Source organism: Cardiocondyla obscurior, linkage group LG17 (assembly GCF_019399895.1).
Source record: "Cardiocondyla obscurior isolate alpha-2009 linkage group LG17, Cobs3.1, whole genome shotgun sequence".
Classification (NCBI taxonomy): Eukaryota; Metazoa; Arthropoda; class Insecta; order Hymenoptera; family Formicidae; genus Cardiocondyla; species Cardiocondyla obscurior.
The window spans coordinates 3,389,414-3,410,838 of NC_091880.1; the positions used below are offsets into that span (position 1 = coordinate 3,389,414).

Sequence of the window (21,425 nt, forward strand, 5' to 3'; positions counted from 1 at the left end):
TGCCGCTCAGTTCCGGTTTTGAAAATACTCGGACCAATCCGTAATTTCGTTGCGAGAAGCGAAACAGATCCCGAATGGGTCGATAAAGAATTTCGTAGCGTACGAACGCCCGGCGATGAAATAAATTTCAGGGTAAATAAGCAGTAGAGTTGTAAAATTTATAAAAGTAGTCTAGTAAATTTTACGAATGCTTTCTAACATTGCAGATAATTGTCGGGCGTGAAAAAAATCAGATAAGCTTTACAGGCCGTGATTATCATTATCTCAGTAAACCAGATGATATGCAGGCTCGGGAAAATTTAGTGATAAATCGTTCAGCTCGCGAAGGTGAAATGTCCACCGTTACTTAATCGACGTTCAAGAATAGAGTTCACAGTAAAAAATAATTGACGGCAATAATTGATTAATTTTTTTCTTTTTTTTTATTATAATATATCCGTGTAATCTTTAGAATTACTGAATACCGAATGGATTGGATTGATAACTAATGTGGTTGTTACGAGAATCTTTGAACTTTATATTATTAAACACACACGCGAAAGAATATTGTACGTTGGCGATAAGGAGCACACGATTCTTTTTAAATATGAAATATGCAAGCTCGATTCTCACGGGACCGTAAAAAGATCTGTAAGTTTTTACTTTAATTTCGCTGAAAGAGTAACATCAGCTTTACAAACTTACTTTATTTCGTTAGGAGACGAAGAAAATGCATTGCAAGTGGTTGCCAATAGGCGATAAAGAATCAAACAGTCTCCCGTTAACCGAATTCTAAAATATATTCTGATAAATAATATATTCAACGAAGCATCTGTTCGTACTGTTTTGCTAATTATATAAATATATATTTTTCATAAATTTATATACTTTTATTACTTTATTTCTACATTATTATATCTTACCGCGTTTTTTTTCTTTTTATTTTTCGAAAGATTACAATAGTACGTTAATGGCAACAAATTCGTCATTTTAATAAAGAATATAGGTTTATTCTGGGTAATAAAGTATCTTTCTGATCGGTACTGAGCGGACGGTGACACTGATGACACCGATGAGACCGCGACGAGATATCCCACGATTTATTTCCATTTTCCGTGCGGTTTAAGCGGCCAGCGAACACAAGTGCACACGCGGATGAAGTGCGTGTACAAGCTCGCCGCAGTAGATCGGTCCCGCGATATGGGATGGTTCCGCGGTCGGGTCCTATGCGTATCGCGCATGAGTTATTGCGAGATCGCCCAGAACGTGCAAAATTCAATAAAGTAAATTCGTCGGTGCGGTAAAAACGAGAGTCAGGATGTAAGGGACGAGGGGAGGCAAGGGCGGGCACACAATCGTGGCCGGATTGAATTATCAGCGTTAAATTCTGCGTTTTATGCGCGCGACCGCTCGCCTGCCCTGTCGGCACCGCCGGATGGAGACATTATAAATGTTAATTGCACGAATTGCACAGCTATCGCGATGTGCGTCGCTTTTTTTTTTTTCCTCTCTTTTGTAACCTCTCTCCTTCGTTCCGCGGCCTTCTCTTTCTCTCCGCAGTTCTTCTCGTCTCTCGCGGCATCGTCCACGACTTCGTATCTTCTTCTTTTTCGCGCATCCCATTTCCTCGTCTCCCTGTTACGCACCCTTCTCGCTTCTTCCTCTCCCGCAGGTCGCGCGGGACTGCATTTGCATCTCAATCTCGCCGTTGATTTAGCAGTCGTCCGGGGCCATCACTCTTGCCGCGGGAAAGGTCGACTTCAGTATTTTTAGATTAGCCGGTCGCGATATATGCGGCTTCTCGCGCAGCACGTTTTCGGGGTGGGCACAAGTGGAATGGAACCCTTTGTCTTTTTTCTTCGGCGCGAGAAAGACGGTCGCGCGTGTAGGTACAAGCACCTTCAAACCGTAAACGGGCCAGGAAGAAATTGGGAAAAGAATTGCGAAGGAGGTCGACTTTAGTCCTTGAAATACCCGAATGGACGAGGGATGGGTCACGAGTCAATAACCCTTTTTTCTTTTTTTTTCTTTTTTTTTTTCTGCGTTGCACTCGCGCTCTTGAGAACGAGTTGTCGTTCGCGTCGTAACTCGTGGAAGTCGAATTTGCGTCTCGTGCATATTCGAGTCCCGTTAAAAATACAAGTCGCTTCGTACCTCGTATGACAAACTGTATAAACGCGCTCTGTAATCCGTGAAAATTTACGGTGTACAAAAAAAAAGAAAAAAAAAAAGAATTAGAAACTTTTCGGATAAAAATGATTTTATTTCTTAATTATTTAATCCTTAATTAGGGACGTTGAGTCTCAAGCGAAGCGAGACGAAGGGAGGGACGCGCGCGTTTTAACCATACCGTTTAACCTCGTCGTTCGGCATATGGATCGCGACAAAACGTTCAATTTTCTCGGTTCCACATTTCATCGAGATTTATGATCTAGCTACGCATAGGGGCGTAAAAACGTCGAAATTCTCGCAGCGCCTCTTTATTTACGAAAGGGCAGCGACACCGTGGGTCACACAATAAAACGGCGTTTATTACGGCACAGCTCCCGCATTGCGCCCGTGCTGGAGCATCGGCCGGGCACTATATCATCTTACAAGTTAACTTTTATGACGGCCCACCTGCAGCCATCTTGGAATGCGTAAATAAGCGCTATCTCGATCTTAATGCACTCGCGATCCCGCTGCAACCAGATAGCGGCGGTCGCGACAATTGTTCCCGCGCGTTAAAACTGCGCGAACACCGCGCGAAACTGAGAAACTAACCCGGAAGCTGTACCGCTGCCTGACTCGCGAAAACGTATCTCTAAATGTTATCTATGAAAGTCCCGTCCGCTTGAAACTTTTAACGCAAAGCACCGTTCGATTTCTGTTAGACGTACAGTTCGTTACTTGAGCCATTTCATTGTGAAAATTATTTCGATTAGCTGAGACATTGGTCGTCGTAAAAGAAGAGACGCGATACACGCTCAAACGGCATGAAAGTATATTTGCGCGCGAGGTAAAGAACGTCACTTTGCTCCCATGTGTTTGACAGCCACTTGCTCAACGTACATACATAGAGGCGGGTGCATCTAGAATGCAGGCTGCGCAGTTTACGGCATCGACACTCGGTGCCGACTTCCGGTAAGAGGGGCGGAAATTGTCATCGGTGGAGGCACGTGCCGGCCACGCGACCGGTCGCGCCTATGTTCGCTTTACCTGAAACCGGAAATTGTCGTTAACGGGACCGATCGTGCCGAGACCAATAATTACGCTACCAATCCCAATTCACGTAATCTGAGGCGACGAAGTAAAGTCAGTTTTACTTAGATATTCGTCGACATTGTTTGATAAAGGTGAGGTCGAAAGCGTAGAAAAAAAAAAAAATTGTTTCCACGACGCTGCGATAATTTGCAAGAGTGTAGTAACTAATTGGTACATGAAAAACGTAAAAAAAAAGGAAAAAAAATATATATATTTGCACGCGCAACAATAATATTGTCAATTAGTCTGATTTAATATCGCGTTTATTAACGCTGACACTGCAATATGAAGACATGCGTGTAATAATAGAACACCGTGTGAGATAGTAACAATAATTGAGTCTAATTTAATACCGTCTTTATCACGAAGATTGATAAGCACCGTGAGCCTCCGCGCGTAGTATAATCGGGCTATAATAATAATCCAGCCGGTAGAATGGCCGCACGTACCGCGAAATAATAACAGCGGCGTAGAGTGCGGATAATAAGGAAGCGGATAAATTATTTTCGAATTACACGGTTAGCGCTAATGGGTTGATCGTGCCGGTAGCTTCCCCGCGCGATGTTGCGTACTTGTGCCGCCGCGTAAGCTCAATGAGGACCGCAGGGTCTAACGTAAATTTCTGACGAAACCTGGACAGATGTAAAAAAAAAAAAAAATTAACGCAGATAACGCCGCTAGGGTGTTACCCGATAGAACGACGCGCGCGCGGGCATAAAGAATGCGTATCTGCCCGGCAGAGCCGATAATTACGAGTGTCAACCGTTATCTTAGAAATCGTGCGGGTAGGTGCCTTGCAGCGTAACGACGTGCGACCTGCGTGCACCTGCGCCGTTGCGCGCGTGCCGATGCACTCGCTCTCGCAGTCGACGCACGCAGCCGCGACGCAAACACGCGCACGGAAAACGTACGTGCTCCGCGGTTTCTACGCGGGGCCACGAAACGTACGTTGGTGCCTCGAAACAATAGTTGCCATGGTGAAAGGTAACCGGCAAACACACGCCCGCGCGACACCTGATTTCAACGGGGAGAGGGGGAGGAGGGGCCGCCAAGCACCGCGCAACGAAAAAGGGAACAAAGGGAGCGCGAGACCTCTTGACCTCGGCCCGCGAGAAAAGGGAGCTGCCTGCTCCACTTTTCAGCGTTTCACGACGGACTCTCTTTGTCGTGCCCTCGCTCGTGAGATCGCCATTTCGCCGTCCGCCGCTTGGGAATTCGAAATGAAAGCGTCGTCGTCGTCGTCACGGCGGCGCGATCTCCGCCGGCGACGAATCGCGCGGGATTCTTTAGCGTTTTTTTTTAATGCTACCCGATGTATCTTTCACGGGGACGAATGAGTATCTTGCCGCGATAAGAACCGCGAGAAATCAATCTTCCGTTTTTTCGCTCTTCTAACTAGAATTTTTCGAAGTATAACATTTCTTATTATTAGCGTTTATTATTCAATTAATTTAATTTATGAATATAACATTAAAAAAAAAAAAGAAAAAACGTGACGTCCATCTACTGCATAAAACCACACGATAATAATAAGCGGACGTGATAATGCGCACAGTAAACGAATTAATTTTATTGTTTGACTGCGAGCGATGACTTTTGTATGCTTATCCCACGAGGACTCCTCTGTTTGAAGACCTTCCCGCTACCTGCCAACGGTGGCTCGACGTGTCTCGTTACGTTTCCTTTTTTATAGCAGCGATACGGGTAAGCGGCACCTACCTACGCGTTCACCCTTCGCCGTTGAATGCGGCCGATATCAGCCGCACTTCCGCTCGGAGCGCGCTGGTGAAAACCACAAAGTTAAAAGGGAAAAATCGTGAAAAAGAGAGCGAGGATTGATTTCGAGATGCGCGAAACTGCGTCGTCCCGTTATTCTCGAGCCTTTGCAGAACACCTCCGTAAACCCCACCTCGACTGATGTCGGGCGTCGATACATTCGAAATATCGGTACCGTGACGCGCGCGACCGCCATAATCCTTCTACATTTAACATCCGAGCGCGTGGGTATCAACATGCAACCCGGTGACGATTTACATTTGCGATTTTCATTCCTCGGCAAAAATGCTTGGGGCTACAATACCGACGAGATATCGCCAGCATCTGATCACGATATGAAAAACGTCTTGCGCTTATGCAGCCTCCTACAATCCATCGACGGCTATTTATAACCGTCTATAATTTCTGTAGTGTTCGCGCGATACGTTAATTTTTTTTTATTAGAGGGAGAGAGAGCTGTGAATATTTAGTATTACGCAGAATGGCGCTACCGATAATTCCAGCAGAAACTAATTATTATAGTATTAGAATGATATTTAATTAAAGCAAGTAGGAACGACGGAGATGTTTTAAGAAATGATTTAAATTAGAAAATTTTAAATAAAAAAATTTAATTTAATTTAAATAGAAAAATTATAATTTATTGAAAGAAAGGTACAGTTTTATTGAAATTATAATAAGAATGTGCATGGAGTTGAAGTTTGCACGATGCGAAACCCGTACATCGCCGGGATATTTCCTGAAAACCTGCTTCACGGTGGCGGTTTAAGGTGCACCACCACCTGCGGCCGCCACCAAAAGGATACTTGCGGGGTGGCAAGACAGCGGCAGTCGAGCATGATTCCTTCGCATATGTTTACGGAACACCGGCGGTCAAAACGCGTGCCGGGAGGACTCGCTGCTGGTGGAAAAGCCCTCTGCGGAGAACCTGCAGGCTCCTAGAATCACGCAAGCATGAATCCGCTAAAGAAGCACCATTTGCACCTGCAGCCCCCAAGACGGGGGCGCGCACCTACTCCACCCGTGCGTGAATCCTTGGCCATATGACGTCGCGCAACCCTATTGTCTTATCTCTTTGCCATTTTGAAACCGTGGCGCTTTGAAGTTTTCAAACGATCATCTTAGCACATTATATAGTAACTTTCAAAACGAAAAGCCAAAAATTAACTTCGTAATTTCCTTACTTTTACATAAATTTAATAACTCATTAACTAAAAAAAAAAAAAAAAAAAGATAAATTAAAAATACAATAAATTTTATATTCAATTGAAATCATATACTGCTCACAGTAATTGTAATATAATTTTATAATTAGGTTTCTTTTTTTGCAAAAAATTTTTGCTGCCGTTGTAGTTCTTTATTACGACTTGTAAATTGTGTGCTGGAACATAGATACGCTTGCTCGAAAATTATGATACTGTTACATATGCATGCACAACTGATAGAGAAGATACCTCCAGCAGCAGGTCTTGGGGGTCAGTCGGCCATGTCTTTATCGTGGAGGGTGTCCACAAAAGTGGCGATGGCGTGCACTCACGAGACCGTGACAGACAGGTGACACGCGCCGGCCACGCGCGCCCGTTACGCCATGCGAGCGTTTGTACATTTACGGAAGGTTAATTTGAGAATAAACAGTTGGAAAATGGACAAACATCGGCGAGGCACTTAGACGTTGACGTTACTTTTCTTTTATATTCTTTATTCTCGCGCGACGCATCGATTGAACGCTTAATAAACTGACCGAAGCGTGTCCAAATCAATTATTTAATTTTGTCGCCTGTTCAATCTTACAATCTAAATAACGGTGCGTTAAAAGAATGGCGGTATTGATTCATAAAACACAGAAATATTTCGTAGATCTCTTTAATTATCTTAGCAATTCATAAATTGTGTAACATTCAGATGTTAAATAATTTTTTACATTTTTTTTTTTACATCTAACTATGAATACAATAAAAATAGATATCAGTGGCGACAAAACTGCACGGCTCGCTCCTGCTAAAAGACCTTTCCAAAGAAGTTCTTAGAGGCGATGTACTTAAAGTAATTCACGAACAGGTTTACATACTTTTATCGTGTAATCGTAGACGAGCGAATCGTGTGCAGTGATCGAGGGCAGGATTACGCCCTCCGGCGAACGGAAGTATCGAGATGTGGCGCGATAACGCGAGGCCTCCACATCGGTCCTCCGTGATGCTGAGAACCTTAGCCGGTTTAGCTGGCTAACGGATAATTGCTGGAACGCGACTTAGATCGCTTAGCATCTCATATGGTTACTATGCACGTGAACTACCTGGAAAGAGATTATAACCGATGATATTCATACCATATCGCGAAGTCGAGATAATTAATAATTACGGACACATGTGTCTCTTATAGCACTTTAAATACTTTTCGTTTTTTTTTTCTTTTTTAATGTGATTTATAACGTGCATTCACGCATTAATTACATCCCCTTTTCTACGTAAATTTCGTGAATAAGCCTGTTCAAAATAGGATAGATTATATAGGAAAATATACGATATATTCCGAAGGCTCAATCAAATCGATGATCAACCGGCTTATTGACCAGAGGGTCAAAGAGTTCGTTGGCAAGTACTGGCAGTACTTTCGTGGAGAATGAATCGTCCTATAACGGTTTACCGTAGCGTTTGTTCTACCACGATCGTGAGTTAGAATTAGATGATAGGTATCGTTATTCTTCGATCTCGTTCAAACGCTGAGTGCCCTTCTGCCGAGTCATCTACGTGAATAATTGACCGCCGGTTGAAGTCCCCAAACGAGCTCGAGGATGCGACAGTACACGAAACGTATTGATCATCGTCGAATTAATCCCGCTAGATAAAGCCGAGATGGGCTATCTCGATGACCTCTCTCCAAACTCCATATTCGCGGCTGTATCGTTCCATCTGGATATAATCCGTCTTCGCTTCTATTTCGCAAATGTTCCCCCCGAGCGGTTTTAACAAAACGAACAAATTAAATTTTTTTTTTTTTTCCCCAAATGCAATTTACAATGTATTTCGTAACGAATCATAAATAACAGTCGGAGCTACGCGATCGAGTAATAACCACTATTCTTACGCGGTTTTAATCGAATAACTCGCGCACCGCGTGCCATTATCTCGTTATATGGCATTATAATCACCTGCCATAATTTAATCGCGCGCTGCGCGTTCGCCCGGCCCGGCCGTAAAACACACGTCGTACGCCAGGGAGTTGCCGCAAAGTTGCAAACAAACAATATGAGAAATCCGCTTTCACGCGCTCCTCCCGCACATCGATCCGCGTCGCGTGACCCCGCGCGGAGCGATAAACATATTCGTCTATTTTGCAGCACGCGGGATCTCCGCGAGACGTCTGCGCGGTTTTAACGGCGGATAAAGCATGACGGCTCGCTCGCGGCCATATAAACCTCGGTAGTGGGTACCCCGGCTGGATATCCATAAATCTATTTGATAGTAGAAAGTCCTTCCATTATTCTCTCCACTCTGCGGACTTATTCGCCCGAGTCTCCGACGCGGACCACGCTCAATACGTAACTCCCGCCGGGCAATAAAGGCACCGGTACGACAATGCGCGGTATCCGTAGGACGGAGGATGAAGAAGGAAGCCCTCCTTCCCTCGAAGGCTAAGCGGCAAAAACGACAAAAAAAAATAAAATAAAATAAAATAATCGCACGTTCGAAGAACCGACGTCCGCGACATGAATATTTCCTGCATCGCAATCGGTGTCTAATAATTACGGATTATCTTGTTTCTATGGACACCTCTCGCTATTTATTATTGCGCATTCGATACTATTTCAATAATACAGAACGATTATTCGCGGGATAAAATTAACATTTAATTGCCTTGTAAACAACAGCAAATTATTAATTAATGAGGAATCCACGGTTAATTTGCTCGCCGGCCACGCGCATCAATTATCATAATATCTTTAATATCCCAGATTATTCCCTCGACGAAATGGACCGGCGTCGCGACAGCGGGCCGAAGGTGGCCGTAAAAACGCGCGCGTTAAAATCCCACTTCGTAACGTTACGGGCAATAAAGTGACTTTATCCCGGAGGAGAACCCGGGGTACCGCGCCGGTACGGGGGCCCGCGGGGTATCGCGTCGTCAGAGAAAGCACCAATTACGGAAAAGAAAAGCATCCGGCGGCGTGACAGCGCGGTTGGTCCACGTCGCGTCTCGCCGACAACGGCGCGCGAACGATCACGCTGTGCGGCCGACCGCGTCTCGTCGTGGCAGGCATAAAACCATGCCGTTTATGGGGTTGATACCACCGTAATTCACAACATTGTCCGACCGCATTATTTACAGCTAGCTTCGTTACGTGTCCGCTTCGCTTTTCATAGATCCGCGTACCTCCTCGGAAGCGTCGTGCTCTAGATAAAATTCAGAGAGAGAAGTGTAATTTTTTTTTTTTTTTTTTTGCGAAAAGCTGTGCCTCGCACAGGGAATATCGAATTTCCTCGCGCTTTCGAGCGACATATCGCGTTCGCGCAGCATTATCGAACAATGCGGAAAGCACATTCTGGCGTGACGGTCGTTAAGCGAGCGTAAGGCGTAATTTAAGGCCGATACTGTGTGGACGTTGACGACAGGGTGGGCTACCAGTTGTATCGTAAAGCAATCATTGTTAATCGTAAAATGACAAGCGAAGAATTTTCTGCCATTAGTATACGCCCCGTATGCTAATGGCACGCAAGTGGAAATCAAGGCTGCGCGGTGTCGTAATTTCGTGGTGTAATTTTATTCGAGTAATGGATGGTACGTGTCGACTAAATGTAATATTTAATAAGAATGCCATTATATAAAGACGTAACTTTCCGCGAGGAGGAGCACGTGCTCCAACGGAGAGCCTGTCAAAGGAAACTCGTGTAATATCTCAAATTGAATATTTTAACGGTTTAACAAACCCGCGCTGTCGTTTAGCGGTAAAATAATTACGAGGGGTGAACAGCGGGCGGGGTGCTGCCGATTTCTCGCGGAGAAGAAAAGTGGGCCTTGCGTGTCGCGCGCGCGAGTACGAGCGTGTGTGCGCGTGGTACACGTTCGGCTTTAACGCGGCCCGGCATCATCGCGAGGTAAAGAGAGATACGGAGCTCGCGGGCGGCCTTATGCAAAGCCAATATAGCGGGCGTGTCTGCGATGATTGAGCGAAGCGGGCAGCGTGCACCGCGGCGGTTCGACCGACCGACCTCGTATTTCGTATTCATAGAATTGCCTGGGAACCGGGAACGAGCTACGTTTATTCTTCTCGTCTCCCTGTGCACGAACGCGCGGGACCTTTCGAGCCCTGCTGCCTCGGGCCCTTCTCGCTGGACCCCGGTCGCTCTCTCCGATCCGTCTCGTTCGGATTCCGCGGCCGTTCCGCGTTTCGTACTTCTGAATTCTGTTTTTAATAAGCACTCTTTTGCCCCGTCAAGCCCGTTTTATTCGCGTCGGGCTGCATTATTTAGCCGCCGCGTTAGATTGTAAATCCGAATTCGAAATAAGCCGTAGAAAAATGTTACGGCCGGTTGTAGAAAGTGTGAAAACTGACCTCTCAAATGCATAATAATTGACCACTTTGCGTGCCTTATATAAACGCACCGACGCCGATAACGTGTCTCATCGGGTGACTTTGAATAAATAAGGCAGATTATAGAAATAAATAGAGCCGTCGAGCGGGTCTTGAAAGCGTGCCAGCGGCGGGACGAGTCGTAATCGCGATCGGCGGGGGTGAGCGGAAGAGCTAGAGGGAAGTGCGCTGATCGAGCACGAGGTACGAGGCGCACCGCGCGCGTGGGCGAGAGATCGAATGTCATACAAATCGCCGGTAACCTAAGCCAAAACCAGCCACAGCTCGCGCGCGAGCTGTCCCGGACACTCGGGCCATCAATAACCGGCCTCTGCGCCGCTATCGGCGATCGAGCGATCTTAAACAAACGAGCGATAGGGGATGTCGGAGAATAATAAGGTGAAGAATCTTACAGCGCGAAGCGGAGATCGTACGGCCGACAGTGCGGCCGCGCGCGATTTTTTAATTTTATTTTTTTTTATTCCTTTTTTTTTTATCCTTAATCAAATTTTATACATCTCGGCGATACAGTTATAAACGGCTTCACATTGTTACACTTACGAGTCTCTATTGTCCGCCGGGCGGTGCATTATTTTTATTCCGCTCCGAAAGCGTCGTCGAGAATCGCTCCTTTGAAATTACTGACGTGCCGCGAGTGATATTTCGAGTAACGACGAAGAGCCGAGCGTAGCGGCCTCGTCGGTGATGTAATCGGGTTTACGCGCACCGTGCTCTAGAAAGTCACAGAATTTTATCGCCGGCCGGAGAAGAGATTGGCAGTGAGAGTGACTCGACCTATAATACACGTCGCCGGGTTGATCGAGGATCCTTACGTAGGCGCGGGAGGAAGGGACGGCGCGCGGTGAGAAGGCCTAGATCGGCATGTCATCGATCCAGGACGGCGGAATTCGACATCTTTCTTTCCTATTAATCTAGAAGACGTTGCGAAACGACGGGGTAAGAGGATATTTCGCCGTGGTCGGCCGTTACCAGAGGCCCCGCTGTCGGCGGCGAAGGCACCAGCGTACGCTACGCGGCCAGTCAGGTGTGACGGAGCGCATACTAACGCGAGGGCATAGGCTAACGACTACTGCCTCCTGTAATTGTTCTTCGAGATCGAACGAATCACGGTAGATATACTATTGCCACCGCCGGCCCGCTTAACGACAATAACGAAGAGGTTGACGGAAAGTTTTTCCACCGTTATATCCGCCCGGCGAATGCGAATCCGATTACTTTCGCTCCGGGAATTTCGTTACGGATACGCGCGGTAGATCGCCGGCTGTATCGATATTACGGCGTCAGCTCGCCAAAGCGATTTTATTAAGCATCAAAATTGCGAGGCCGCGAATCGCGCGCTCTCGTATGGAATTGAAAATTCTCCGCGCAACGAGCGTCTAACGAAGGACGAACGCGCGCGAGCTACTGATTTCAGGCCGACTTCCCATGGGGTCGAAACTAGATGGCGGTCCGTGGAATCGAACGTGCTAACACGGGGTTTCCATTATCCGATTCCGCGAGAGAGCACGCTAGGGCACACGCTACATCGGTGAGAGGGCTGCTGCCGGCTAAGCCGGCTCGAAACCGAAGCCGGGATTGCCGGCGACTCGGTGGCCTCTGTTAGGCAAAATTACAGGCCGGGACAGCACCTCATCTGCCGGGGGTCATAAGTCCCGTACCTGCCCGGAAACGCATTTTCCTACCGCGTATCGCCAATCCCCGTCCCGCCGTGCCGCGTTTGCGGGCATTCGAGGGAAGAAAATATATCGCCCGCGCATTACCCGCCGCATTGCGAGATATTAGCTCGCGAGCTAGTTACCGCAGCGCCGCAGCATCTACGAAATCTCTGACGTAACGACGTTCTCCAGCACGGCGCACCGTTACGCGGATTAAGCGACGGGGAGGACTTAACGAGAATCACGAGGGAACACTTTCCGCCGCCGCCGCCGCCGCTTTTAAAAGTCGTCCGTCGACTGATTGTTCCGTTCCCTCGTCGTCATTAATCCTCATGACGAGCGTGTCGGTTCTACCTGAAGATACGTGACTGAATGCGGCGTATCGCTGGTGTAAGGGTGGCTTACGCAAAAATTTCAGTCGCCGTAATTGGCGATGGTGGAAAACGCTGATGCGAATATTACCGGTAAAGTGTACGAGTCAATTACGAATTGGGATAATGTAATTAGCAGTTTGAAGAATCGATATTAATAAACGAACTAAGATATTAAAACGGTAACATATAAAAATAAATAATTAAAATCAACAAGCAGGTGGTTTAAAAAAAATTTTTTTTCGGATTAAAATAATTATTTAAATTTATTATTATTCATGTAATAACAGGCCTCTCTTACAATTAATCTTTCTTTTCTTTTTTTTTTTCTTTTTTTTTCGTATTATGAACGCGAGAAAAAGCAGGTCGAAAGAATGTTTAAGAGAAGCCAGCCGAACGATCGCTCGGGCTCGTTCCTTTGGCACGAGGCGGTACTTAGCTAATAGTCACCATTATTCCTAGACCGCGATGGACAGTTAACCCCGCTGGGCCATGGGGCGTTACATCGCCATCGGGGCATTTCTCACCATTCGCGGAAACAATATCGGCGTTACGTGAGGAGAACATAATTTCGCACGTGGCGTTGAGCGTGATGTACTAGCCGCCGCGGTGTATTGAGCCATTAAAGCGTGCGCGCGAGAGCACGGCTCGTCAACGTAATGAACAGACAACGTTCGGGATATTGCGTCAGGCTAGACGTTATTACTAATAATCGACAACCGTATGCGTGAAATAAAAGAAAAAAAAAAAAGTGTCGAATCGAGCACTTATACATGCACGCGATCGTCGAAAAATTAAGAAATATAAACGTGGGGCGAAATAATAATTCGAAAAAGGTATAAAGCTAATATCGAGCTATAAAAGATAGAAATCTAAACGATTTTCGCCTCGTACTAGTTTACTGCGCTGACCTTAGGCAACTCTTCGGAAGACGTTGAAGAGCAGGTGACCGGGTGGCAAGTGATTCGGTTATGTTCATCCAGGGGATGGGAATCGGGGGCCCTTTGACAATGTGTAACGGAGCATAGAAAAGTACGTTACACGGCGGAGGAACCCCCCCTGGATTCTGGGGGTAAGAAGTCACGTGGGAACGGGGGTTAATTAAGACTGGATGGCGGCATATACGTCTCCGCAGCCGGGCACAAATCACGACACTTGACTATTGTTGGTGCGGCTTTTTACTACCGCCGCTCTTTTCTGTCGGCCGCCAAGAGCGAGGACCCGGGGAATCGACGCTCGCGACCGTTAAGATGTTATCGTGTCTCCGTACAATCTGGTACGACATTATGCACGGCTAAGGGGTGGTTCCTCGCTTCGCGACCGAGGGGCGCGCGTACAATTATATTTTTTTTTTTTTTTTTTGTCGTGACACATTTGTCGCTTTGTGCGCTTTGCTTCTAAATCTTTGCGGCTTAATCTGGACTATCGAATTACGTATTGTTGCGCGACTTGTCGCTCATGTCGTTACTCCGCATAAATCTGCCGGATTAAAATTAAAATATACCCGATACGAGACGCTCGTCCGGTTACGGTTATCTCGCTATCTGTATATCGCTCGCCTGACCTTCTTGAAACACTTTGAGAATGGTACAGAATTGATACGAGTACTTTCAACTTTGCGTAAAAAAAATTATTATCTTTTAACAATCTAATTATTATATTATACTCTATTAAAAATTATAAACTTATTTTTACTCCGGATGCATCTTGTTTCTTTTCAGTCTGAAATTACATTTCGAGAAAAGATGTTCATTAATTATTGCCAATAATTTATTTTTGTATGTCACAAAACACATGAAAAAAATATATACGCTGCCAGATTTTTATCAGATGATTGAATCTGCGCCGCAGTAAAATCAAGATGCGTCCCAGAGTGCCAATTAGATGGCCGTTGACGTTCTCATTTCTCACTGGGAAGGGCTCGCGGGCCACTTGTCCTGTCCAACGGTGTTCCCGTTTCCCGTACCCTTTGATCCGCCGTGCAGAAAAATACCACCCCGCGTGACCACCCCGGAATCCTTGAGCTCCGATCGCGATCTACGCGCTCGCGTCCCGAACACGAAAATAATGAACCCGCATTAGGGGCTGCGGAGCTCGTGGATCGACGTGGATAAAAGGGCACAAACGAGAGGGGAGGGAAAGGGAAAGGGACGCTCGGCGCATTGTACGCGAGTCAAGTGGCGAGACCTCGAAAAAAAGGAACCGGCATCGGCTTTTTCGCAACGAACGTCTCGGCGGCCTGTCGGAGTCGATCCTTGCACACTCGATGTCCCTCGAGTAAATGGGGAAGGATTAGTGGACGTTGAGACGCGATGACGACTTTATTCGCATGTTACAGCCGCCGCCGGTGGTACGGCAGCGTCAAGCAAATTTACGAGCAACGAACAAAACTTTGTTCGCGGATAATGGGCTCCTCCTTGCAGGACAAAGACACGCCGGTATAACCGAATTATTTTTGCACCTCAATAGCGGTCCTGAGTTCTGCATAATGAGCGTCAACAAGTTATTCTCATTTACAGGGATATAAGATGTTTTATTTATTTTTTTATTCTTTTATCACTTTGCGCGTGAACGCGTGCATAAATTTGTGAAATATGAAAAAAGTTAATTTTAATTTTTTTAAATTCTTTTCGCGATATTAATTTAGAAAGTATTAAAAAAAAAAACAACGGTGTTATTTTATTATTTTATATAATGTTACGGTAAAAGCGTACAACTATCGCTCACGATAAGACAAAGTAAGTAGAGAAAGCTTTCGGAGGATCGCAGGTAGAACAGTAATAAAACATTCATATATGCCGACGCGTATCCGGGCGTGACCTCACCCACGTGATAGCGCGAACCTGTCGCCTGCTCGTGGAGAGGAGAAGGAAAAAGAGGAAGAGGAAAAAAGAAATAAGAAGCAATTCCGACAAAAGCGGCGCAGCGCCATTCATCCTACGGGAGACTTTTTCATATGTTAAACGTCTTGTGTCCTGTGAAAAGGACTGTGGAGATTCGTACGAGTGAGGCGTGATACTGAATCAAACGTCTCGTAATAAAGGATGCTGCCGTTTCAAAAGACCGTGGGATCATTTTTGTGTTTAGCCCCTGGCTGTCCTCCGCTCGCGCGTGACGCTAGGAGACAAGAAAATTCGAAAGAGTTATTTCTAAGCGCGAACGTTTTTCTCAGCGCCGCCGCCGCCTGCATTGTCGTCAACGAGGTTCGGAAAACGTCTTAAAATTATGGCGCATAATTTGACCTAGATACATTCGGATTTAATCATATCGGATTTCTCGCTGCCCGTAAACAGCGCGCACAAAAGACGGGTCCAACATTCCGTGGGTTTCCCGTGAAAGTTCGTTCTGCCGCGGCGTATACCGTAAACTTTCAGACGCATCGACTACTCACGATTGCGCGTCTCAAAGGCACACCCGATCCCGGGTGATCCCGGGGGCCGGGAAACGTAGTAGCGGCCACGGCGCACTTCTAGCTTGAAAAGGTACAAAGGACCTCGCTCGCGGAGTTTGGTACTCGAGTAACTTAACCCACACTTGGTACAAAGCGCGCGCTGACCTCCGTACGACGGCTTGGAAACAGGGATCCGGGCGTATCTGGTGTACCGCGAGCACGAGGAGCCCAGGCCTCCTTCTTGCGGTAAGGATTGCCTCTCCCGCTTAGTTTAACACAGCGGTGGCTATGAAAAAGTGGCGGCGGTTTCCTCAAAGAACCCGCGTGCAAATAGACAGCGCGGCCCGACGAAGACAATGCAACCTGAAACGGATAGTACCGCGCGGGAGAGCTCAAGGCGTTCTAGAAACGATAGAGCAAGAAAAAAAAAAAGAAAAAAAAAAAGCAACGGACTATATGCGCGCTGCTCGGTAGGGCCATATTAATCACGCTCGGATTAATCCGCCCGCAATAATCTACTCGCTCGACCAAGCCATTTCTTTCACTGATTTTCACCCGCTTTTGTGGCGAACCAACGAAGCTGGTTTGCGGATGGATTTTGTAGAAATTCCTCCTACGTTACTCCCGTGCTATCGCTTCGTATCTTCCGAAAGAAAAAACTGTGGGATTCAAGCGCGGAACACGCACAATTTCACGCGAGTAAATTATCGTAGAAAAAAAAAAAAAAAAAAAAACAGTATTTCGAAAACAATTCTCTAGATCATTAAATACTAATTTTTTTTAATTGGCATATATAAGATTATCAAAAAAATTATAAGTTTTAATTTTATAATTTGGCGCAACAATGTAATAAATTCGTTCGTATCGGTTAATACCGCGTAGATAACGTTTAAATGCTTACGCGCTCGAAAGATTCGCGAAAGCTCCCAAGGATCACGTCGATCGTGAATCCTCGCCCGCGGCGATCGTCGATCACGCCGCTTTTACGCTCGCACAAACACGCATACGTACACACTCGCATGATCGTACGCAGGTGGAGAGGCTGGTGCCGGAGCGCGTTCGCTGGCGGAACAGGTTAATCTTCAGGATTCCAGCAATCAAAGTGCCATCGCCGTTTACGGCCATAGCGCGAGATTTACCGGTAATGCGCGTCGTAAGGTAGATTATACCGCAGTCGCGGTTTCGTACCGGCGGCACATAAACGACCGATTAATCCGAAAATACTGTCTTGGCCCCGAGGTTCCTGCCGTCGCTGCCACCCCATGTCTCGACGGTCCTATCCGACCTTTACCTCCTCTTTTCCCCTTTTTTTCTTCGGCGAGTTGACAGATGACGGTCCTCCGCTTCTGGCGGATCTCGTTCCGGGAATAATTAAGCGAAATTTTAGTGGCCAATATTCTACGGCTGTTTATTCGGCCGATAAAGCGCGAAACGTACAAGCGCCGGGGAAGAAAAAAAAAAAAGAAAAAAAAAATGTTAATTGTAATGTCCACGCTAATGCGCACGCAAAGATTGCGGCCGAATGACGAAAGGACCGCGCGCGAGCCACCCCGCGGCGGGCTGCTGATCGTTACGCGAACCGATTCCGTGGCTTCTAAACGCACCGCTAGGAGAGGAAATTACAGCCAACTCCATGCTGCGATATAAGACGTCCCAGCTATCATCAAAGTCGCATAACTCGTCGAGAATCGCGATGGAATTTCGCGTTTTGCTGATGTAAATAGGAACGGCGCGCACGAGATAAATTCTCCATCCTGCGAAATATTTTTTTTTTTTCCCGCGATGCAGAAAGAGTATCCTTATGTTCCGAGGAGGCTCGCGTTTCAAGTGAGTACGTACACACCGCGGCCGCTCATCGAGAGTGCTTCTCGGCACACTTGAGCTCGCTACTTTCTACCGCGGCAACGATCGCGATTCGTGTCAATCGCGCATCGATGGCGATATCATCGGGCATTCGAATCCTTCCCGGGGCGCGGCTCTTCAATTAGCACACGCGCGCAACGTGGAATAATAAATAAACCGGACCGTGCGGAGAAGGCTTGGCGGTGCGCGGTCTCGTCACCTTCCGGCGAACCTCATTAACCTAAAGCCGCTCAGCCGGTCTTAACCCCGTTCTCTGCGTAGTCGCTAGCAGGTCGTCCGCGATAAGCTAATCCGAAAAATTAATTCCCTTCTGTAGGGTGCCAGGTGTCGAACCGACTGTCGGCTCCACGGCCCCGACGGTGAGACGCGCGCGTACACGTATGCGTGCACGCACGTACAAGAAGGAAGGACCGACCGTTCGCCTGTTCGCGTAATTAAAACAAGCGTGACGAGGCCTAAACGTTTCCGGTGCCCCGGACGCCGTGTACACGGGGGACCCCCGAGCCGGAAGCTGGATAAAAAGTGCCCAATGAGAAATGCGGTGGATTTTATCCCCGTGTGCGCGAGGGATACGGGTCGATGACCTCCGTGCCGCCGTAGCCTAGAGTAGATTCAGTCGACGGTGATCGTATGGCGCGATAGTTGTTTAAAATCTCCTCTCAAATTATCAGACAATGTGTAACTTTATTCTTAAACAAGCGTAGCGCGATTAAAATGCAGTTAGGACCGCCGGGCTATTCAGGCACGCTAAAGTATTGAAAAAAGAAAAAAAAAAAAAAAAATTTACAATTACTATTGTCACATAGATTAATAATTCTTTAGCTAAGCCGTTCGACGGCACCGGGATGAATCCGCAGATAAATTACGTAATCGTCGAAATACGCGAGTCAGAGAGAATAAAAGAGATTTAGCAGTACGCGAATGATGAGGGAAGCATTTTTACGATTCGCTCGCTTCACGTCGGTGCGGCGTGTGGTTAAATCAACATCGGTAACCAGCGCGTAGAAGCGGTGGACGGGACATACGATCGATTAGAATGAAATTGCGCGTTCCTATCGCGCAGTAGGCGGAGGTCACACCAGGAAGGAGGCCCGCGCCAGGCGATGGCAATGGAGATCTCGAGAGCGGTGGGGTTTTACAGGCTCCTATTATATTCCTTAACGGCAATCATCGGCGATTGTCTTCGTGTCAGGCCATATCGAGAAGAGGCAGCCTCCGCATATTCAGATTTTACTAGCCCGGGCCCCGAAGACGCGGCGTTCCCGCGTTCTCCCCGTGTCATCCTCAACGAGCCTCCATACAATGATAGTATTATCGTGTCATGAACGTGCCTCGAATCATCCTCGAAGAAAGTAAGCGACGCGACGGCGATGTAAACAGCGGGAAATCGGCCGGCCGGCGTTCCGAATCGGATTTCTCGATCGCGCGCACGGGCGTTATGAATTTAAGATTAACGAGATAAGTGATATCCGCGAAAGAGTTCCAAGCCGTAGGAATTAAACGCGACTTACTTACGAGTGACTTAGGAAATGGCAAGGGAGATGGAAAGCCCGGTATATACGGGATTACCTCGGATCGCTATCCTTGAACACGATATAATTTCTTATTAGCACACTTTCAAGTCACGTTCCCAATCTTTTACGAAGGGAAATAAATTAAGCGGATAAGGTTAGGTGAAACAATCTATCAGCAAGGAGATAATTCAATATTAACTCAGCGATTCTAAAGCGAAGCTACGCTCGCGAGAGAAATTCCATAAGATTTCTCGGGAACATCTGCGGTGCGCGAGCGAGCGAGCGAGCGTGTTTTCAGGTAAGGCTCGATCCTGCGCAGCGGGGATACGAGAATAATATAAGAGATTCTCGAAATGTGACGTGCGACGCTGTGCACGCTCGATTGCGAGCGTCGCACATGCCGCTTTCAGCTCCGTCTTTATCCTACGGCTTGGACCGGACGTCCGTGGGAAGTGCAGGTTGCAACCTTCGGAGGGGGATGAAAAGGGCTCGTGGGGTCCGACGGATGCAGCTTGGGCCCGGCAACAGGTCTCGCACGACCCGGGGCCTCCCCGCGCGCGAGGATTTCACCTTTCGTGTATACCGTACGTACGCTCCGGGTATCGCGGTCTTTCCCGCGTACAGGTGAGCGCCGATTATTCCTCTGGGTCGTGCGAAAGCGATTTCGTCGTTGTTGTCGTAACATCGAGCAGGCTGGCGCGCACAGGTTTCTTCCCCGTGCAGAATAGATCGTTATGCGCCGTGAAATTTCTAATTACAGTACTCGACAGTCATAAGCCGCTTCTTATTCGTTACCATTATTGCACGTGGCGGTTGGGATAAATCGATGAGTTGCGTCACGTTCCGCGAAGCTCCGCCCGTCTCGAGAGGAGGAAAAAAAAAAAAAAAAAACGTTCGCGATGCCAACGAATTCTGCCATCGACGGCGGAGACGTAAGTGTAGCGCTTGACCTCCGACACACGGAAGCTTGTTCTAAAGAATTTCGATGTAGCTGTAACATTTACAGCTGAGGCATGTCGGTTGTTGGAATTTAACTTTTGGATAGGTGAAACTATCTTATATCTTCCGCGAATACTACGTGAGTAAATTATTAGATTTTTTTTTTTTTGTCGAATTTTCGCAGAGGCGATTCAACCATCTGGACGGAGATACTTTACTTTCCGCGTGAAATCTTATGGTAAAAATTATTCCTGAGGTTTCAAATTTATTTTAACATTCCGATTCTTTTTATTTTTTTATTAAATATACATAGTCACAAGGTCTTAAAATTTCTCAACATATATTATAATATTTATTTAATTATTGCAGTGAGTTTATGCTGCAGGTATATTACGTAGTAGATAAGCTATCAGAGGCAATCATGTACGCGATAATGAGATTATTTCGCAGTCTATTTTTCAAACGGAATGAACAGCCTTGAGGAAATGAGGGTAGGCAACATTACGTAAAGGGTTAATAACACTCGTAATCAGTCAGCTAAAGAAGGCATTACCTATCCAGAGCTGAATACGGTACAGTCTCTCCTCGTAGAAGCCCTACGAAGTCTTAATATAACAATATACACGCTGCATATTATGGCAGGACGTGATTATATGCCGCGCAAAAACGTAACAAGGTAATATGACGAACCCGCATTGGCGTCGAAATCAGTGGGTTGCTTTTGCACGACATAATAACCGACCGATTCCTATAAATGTGACATATAAATAACTGAGAATTCTAAATTTTTACAATTGAATATTAAGTAGTTAAAATTTTGCGAGTTATTTCGTATAATGATTCTCATATATATTTGTATCGAATTAATTAATTATAAACCGGATTAATTGAAAAAGGTAGAAATAAATTATAGAAAGGTTTGCGTTAACGTTAAAAAAAAAAAAAAATGTTGAAAAATCGTGGATATAAAGAGGTGGATTGAAAATCGCAGGAAACGTATCGAGGAATTTCGTAGCGCGGTTCCTCATAATGGATCCATGGGGATGCATTTCCCATGGAGTGACCGCAAGGTGGTCCATCGAATTTCTCAGCACCCTGTGCCGG

At 46.5% G+C, this 21,425-nt stretch overlaps 1 long non-coding RNA gene across 1 annotated transcript in view; it reads right to left on the minus strand.

The window, feature by feature from the left end:
* Window positions 1-5,995: 5,995 nt before the first annotated feature.
* LOC139109283 (uncharacterized) overlaps window positions 5,996-21,425 on the minus strand; it is an 86,920-nt gene continuing 71,490 nt past the window's right edge. The window contains exon 5 of the long non-coding RNA XR_011546814.1: window positions 5,996-7,291. This is a non-coding gene — a long non-coding RNA (uncharacterized lncRNA). The remainder of the gene's footprint in view (window positions 7,292-21,425) is intronic.